At 34.8% G+C, this 6,034-nt stretch overlaps 1 long non-coding RNA gene across 1 annotated transcript in view; it reads right to left on the bottom strand.

The window, feature by feature from the left end:
• Positions 1–5,762, bottom strand: part of LOC108516952 (uncharacterized) — an 18,732-nt gene extending 12,970 nt beyond the window's left edge. Inside the window, exon 1 of the long non-coding RNA XR_001881956.1 lies at positions 5,644–5,762. This is a non-coding gene — a long non-coding RNA (uncharacterized LOC108516952). The remainder of the gene's footprint in view (positions 1–5,643) is intronic.
• Positions 5,763–6,034: the final 272 nt, after the last annotated feature.

Here is a 6,034-nt window from a genome sequence, read left to right as displayed (position 1 = left end):
AAAAAAAAAAAAAAAAAAAAAGAGGGAGAAAAAAAAGTGAATTTTTTTTACTTTTTTATTTTCCTTTAGTTATATATTTATATATTTATAAGACAGTGGTTAGTAGTTTTTTTTTTATTTTAAATGAAGGTATGGTATCTTCATTTCTTTGTTCCTGTTTTTTTTTTTTTTTTTTTTTGTTGTTGTTGTTATTGCTTGTAGAGATAAGGATCTCTTTATGTTGCTCAGGCTGATCTTGAATTCTTGACCTCAAGTGATCCTCCCACCTCAGCCTTCCATGGCACTGGAAGTATAGATGTAAGCTACCACACCTAGCCTGGATGCTTTAAATATCTCCTCTTTCTCTTTGTTCTTTTGCAGCATCTCACTCAATATTTCTAGATATGGTTTTCTTCATATTTATTTATTTATTTTAGTTTATCAAGGCACAATTTGCATACAGTAAATACACTGATTTTCATGTACAACTCAATGATTTTTAGTAAACTTAGGGAGTTGTGCAGCTCATGCTAGAATTCAGGTTTAGAACATTGCTATTACCTCAAAGAAATCCCTCATTTGCAGTCACTTCCCATTTCTAGCCCCATTCCTAGGCACCACCATCGGTGTTGCCATAGATCTGTGACCTTGCTTTAGTTTGTGGCCCTTTGTGACTCTGGGACTTGATATTGTTCAGATGTTTTAGAAACTTATTGATCATGATCAGATAGTGTTTCTGATCTATTCTCTCATGGTTGCTTTTGTTGGATTCCAAATTTGCGCTATGTTCCATCTATCTCTTCTGTTTTCTTTTAGATTTTCCTTCTAATCTACTTTTCATAATTTACTCATTTCTGGGCACTGAACGTTCTTTTTTTTCCTCCCATGCATTTTGAGCCCAGTGAAAACTCTAATTAGCTTCTTAGACTCATCTGCTGCTTTCTGTTAGGCTTCTCAGCCTCTAGGCTCTGAGAAATTTGCAGATACACTGAGGGAAACGTGGCACCAAATATTGGGCTTCCATGGCTATACTTGCCAACTTTGGCATCTTCACTCTCAAGGTTGTCTGCCCTGTGAGCCAAGAGTTGTAATTTTTGTCTCTGCAGTGCTGTGCAACTCCCAATGACCCTCATCAGCTTTTATCCTGGTAGCTGCTACCTTTTTCTCTTACCTATTTCTCAACCAAATAAAGAAAATTAATGTAAGAATTCTGAGTCATAGCTCCTTGTATCACATCAACAGTGATTACAATTTTTAGCTCGTGAAGAAAATTACCATGATTGCTCTCCTAAAAATAATTCATTATTCACTTATTTTCAGGACACTTGCAGGAGATCTGTATTTGGCTAAAATGTTGCTAATTTTCTACTTTATAAAAAAGATTGTCAACTTGAAAATATCAGTTCTTGAAATATCTTCAAAATTTGTCAAGTTCAATTGATTTTTTTTGAAGTGTTTCATTTATCCTGGAATCTTACATTATTTCAGGTACAATAGATTATACTTTATGGTTGAAAACATATTTTTTATTTTGTATTACTCCATGTACTGTTTTGCCTGCCATAGAACAGTTATTCCTTCATAACTGATTTCTTTAGAGCCATCACCATGTTCTTACATTAACGTACTGGTAAGGGAAATTTTCCATTTCTCAAAAGATTTTAATCAGTTCTTATTTTCAGTTTAAAATAAACATAACTTTGGTAAAGATTAAGAAAATAGCATAAATTACTGGCACGTAGAGAAACTTTCATATAACTATAAATATTAAAAGATGCCATATATAGAATCTTGTGCTTGTTCAGTCACATTCTAAGTAACAGTATTCACTTAAGAAGACAGATTCTGTATTTTCTGGGCCACTTTTGGTCAATTTGTGCCTCAAAGTTTGCCTGCATGGAAATGGCAGCAAATTTTCTCACTGCAGAGTTTTCATAATCTGTTGTTTGGATGAAAACTAACAGCATACATCACTTAATTTTAAAGTACAACATGTTGCACTGATAAAACATCCTGTTCTAGTTTCGATTGCCACTTAACATGTCATCCTGAATTTAGGAGTTTAAAACTATGGTGAATGTATTCTTATGATCTTGTGGGTTAGAAATTGAGGAAGGTCTTGTCAATTTCCTTGTTCTGTCTGGTGTTAAATGGTTTTCTGCTGATAGTTGGGGGCAGGGCCACATTGGTCAAGATGATTCCACTGACAGGCTTGCTACCTTGATGGGAAAGGTACCCCTGACTGCTATCTCTCTCCCTCCATGTAGTTTCTGAGCTGCTTCATGAGGGTTCTCTAATAGAGCAGTCGTATTCTCTACATGACATCTCTAGGCTTGAGACCAGCATGGGAACTGCCACTCTTCAAAAAGGCTATTTCCAGAAATGGTGTACCACTCTTTCCATTTTACCTTAGTATCAGGGAAGTCATAGGCAAGACCAAATTCAAGGAGAACAGAAATATATCCCACTTTTTAATGGGAGGATTGTTAAATACATTATATTTATTTGTTTAATACAATCTGTATAAATCAGCATTATTACTAACACTATTAATGCTAGCAAATACACGCCACTGCATTTTCTCATAATTTTAAAACCTTTTCTCTAAATGCATACCAATTCAGGAAGGCTATTGAATTATTACTATGTTCAGCCTAAAGCCTTTTTTTTCCAGAAATTATAATAATTTCTTCCTGATTGTTATGAGCATTTTTATATATATCAGTAATTAAATGTGACCCACCTGTTTTTTCTAAGTATTCCTATAGTTTGATTATTTGAGATATTATAATTTGTTTCCTGAATTTATTTGTCACATTTTACACAAAGAAGACATTCCATAGACGTTTTAACAAATAGCATTTCTCTCATCATTCTTCTTTAGATTTTGTGTCTTGTTTGGTTTGGTTCTATAGATTTATAGAAAATATGATAATATTAGATTATGTGATATTTGTGTAATACGATTAAATCAAAGAACTGATAAGCCAGTGACCAGAATGAGTTAAATTGTTGCCTAATAAACTTCACTTACATGAGGGAGTAGTTAATAAATAGAATAATTCCGAAGGCCTATAAAATTAGTTGGGAGAACTAGATACATATGTAGGTTGGACTAAGGCTGAATTTATAATCAATGTTCCCTGGAAAAGCAGATACACATTGGAGTTAGGTATATATTTAGAAATGAAAACATTCCTATGGTAGTTTTATGTGATTAAAAAATACAGAACTTCAATTTGAAATCTTCTATTTTATAATAATTTGCCAGACTATAGAAAACAACTATCAGAAGTAAAACATGTATAATATCTACAGGGATAATTAATTTCTTAAGAGTATATTTCAAAGTCACATCACTGTAATATTGATGCAAAGTAGAATTCTTGGGGAAAAACACCATCAAATATTTGCATCTTTATCACATCATCACTTTGATCACTGAATCATTGTCAGCTGATATATCTAGCTAATGATAGAACTTCTGTAGAGGTCCTCCAATTTAGAGATTTTTCTGAGAAAAGGGAATAGGAGATTCTAAGTTCTTAATAAGGTCAATCCAATTATTAACATGAAAAAGAATCACTGTTCAACCTAATCAGGAAGCATATTCTAGTATTATAAAAGTGTCTTAGAGCTCTCTCTCTCTCTCTCTCTCTCTCTATATATATATATATATACACATACACAAATATGTAGCCCCATTAGTAAGCTTCTAATAAAAGAGTGAAATAATAGTAGTGCTAATTTAATGGGGAAACCCAAATGAAGAATGTACGATCAGGTACCCTTAACAGATGTCCTAATTAAATATCATTAAGGAGACTATTAGGTGAATTAAAATTGAGCCTTTCATTTACTACCAAAAATATATCCATTAATTTAAAACGGAGCTGTTATATAGGCTGAAATATCCACCTGTGAAATAGGAAACTAGATCTGAATTGTCTGGAATCAGTCTATCATGCTCACCACACTTCTAGGTCACTAAGGAGACCTTGGATATCTAATACTGATAGCTGAAATTTTTAAATGGAGAATAAGGCAAACTAGTTTTCATGAAGTTTCATGAAGATTTATAAATAGTTCACGATGTCTTTGAGGATGTTTTAAAATTTGTTCTTTGATACAAAATAAAGTATTAAACTATACAGATTTTTTTTTTCCATTTTTAATGATAACTTCCTGTGGAAACACATTTTAAAAGAATAATAATTTAGTTCTTTAGGTCAGTATTTTTCAAACTAGGAAGCAAGCCATAAACCTGTTAAGTCCTCTGGGATACTGGAGGCATGTATTTTTCTTTTTTAACGGGGATTTTATAATATCAAGCATGACATACAAAGCAGCGATTAATACATTTTTCCCAGTGCTGCTTAGTTAATACTATACAGAGAAACACGTGACGAACATCGGAGCAGTATTAGTGTTCCTAATATTTACCTATATTTACCAATAAATTTCTTGTAATTAGATACAAGAATGACAAAATATAGTAGCAAAACTCGAAACCTTAGCCAGGCACAGAGGCACATTCCTGCAGTTCCAGTTATTTGAGACCTGAGGTGGGAAGACTGCTTGAGCCCATAGATGCGTTGCTGTGTTGCTCAAGCAGGCCAGGCGGTGCAACATAGCAATACCTCTCTTAAAACAAGACAAAAAGATACTTCTCAATCTTGTAAATGTGTTTATAGAATTCCCTTTTGTGTTCAGTCCACCTGTTCTTGTCCATTTAGCTAATGTCCAATTGATTTTTGTTAAATTATCTAAGGGAAGGCTCCCCATTTAACCAGTCAGAATAGGTGAGGCCCAAGCATCCTTCTGTTCCATACTTCCAACCTGGTGCCTAACCTAGGATCCAACGATGCTTCTGGGGGATTACACAAAAGGAGTCAAACTTGGGAAGATTTTAGGATAAAGTTGCATTGCTATAAAGCAGTAATAGAGGCGGGCAGATCACGAGGTCAGGAGTTCGAGATCATCCTGATCAACATGGTGAAACCCCATCTCTACTAAAAATATAAAAATTAGCTGGGCGTGGTGGCGCACCCTGTAATCCCAGCTACTCAGGAGGCTGAGGCAGGAGAATTGCGTGAACCTGGGAGGTGGGGGTTGCAGCAAGCCAAGATTGTGCCACTGCACTCCAGTCTGGGCGACAGAGCCAGACTCCATCTCAAAAAAAAAAAGCAGTAATAAACTCTACAAGTGTGAGAACATAAAAAGCAGAGAGATCTTCAAAAGAATGAATCTCCTTAAGCCTGAAGGTATAAATATTTTAATTATATAATCCCTAAATCTCCTAATACATCACATTCAATATGTGTTTTTAGAGTAGATTCTTGTGCTGATTAACAAACATACCTATGGTTAACTAATGAGCCACTGAACATAGAGGTCTGCTTTACATCATTTGTGATTATGATACCCCTCCTTCTAACTTACAGTAAGTTCTTTCTCTGGGAATCAGTTTGTCAATATATGTAACCAATTATTAAATGGAGTAAGACTCCAAGCACTAGCAGGGCACCTCTCTATTTTCTATAATTACATTCTTCAAACTTGCTCTTTCCAAGCGTCCTTCACTACCATTTAACAGCATCTGGGCATAACCAAAGCTTTCTTTTCATTTTCAGGACTCAGTATCTTTCAGAACCACTGTCTTACTTCCCCTTCACAAACTGTCTCCCTTTCTCCCATCTCAGGCCTGGCTCTGTCCGGACTGCTGGCTCTCACTTCCTTTCTCGCTCTTCAGTTTCTCCTTGAACAACAGGTCTTCAAGGTCTCTAGGGAAGAAGGAACAGACTTCACATAAAAGACAAAATAAGTTTTATTTGATAGGTGTAAAATATATTTTTCTTTTTTTTTATTGTAGCTTTTTTTTTTATTATTATACTTTAAGTTCTAGGGTACATGTGCATAACGTGCAGGTTTGTTACATATGTATACTTGTGCCATGTTGGTGTGCTGCACCCGTCAACTCGTCAGCACCCATCAATTCATCATTTATATTAGATATAACTCCCAATGCAATCCCTCCCCCATCCCCCCTCCCCAT

Source organism: Rhinopithecus bieti, unplaced genomic scaffold, assembly GCF_001698545.2.
Source record: "Rhinopithecus bieti isolate Rb0 unplaced genomic scaffold, ASM169854v2 scaffold_39125, whole genome shotgun sequence".
Taxonomy (NCBI): Eukaryota; Metazoa; Chordata; class Mammalia; order Primates; family Cercopithecidae; genus Rhinopithecus; species Rhinopithecus bieti.
The sequence above is the reverse complement of the archived record's forward strand: the minus strand, read 5'-3'. Positions and strand labels throughout refer to the sequence as shown.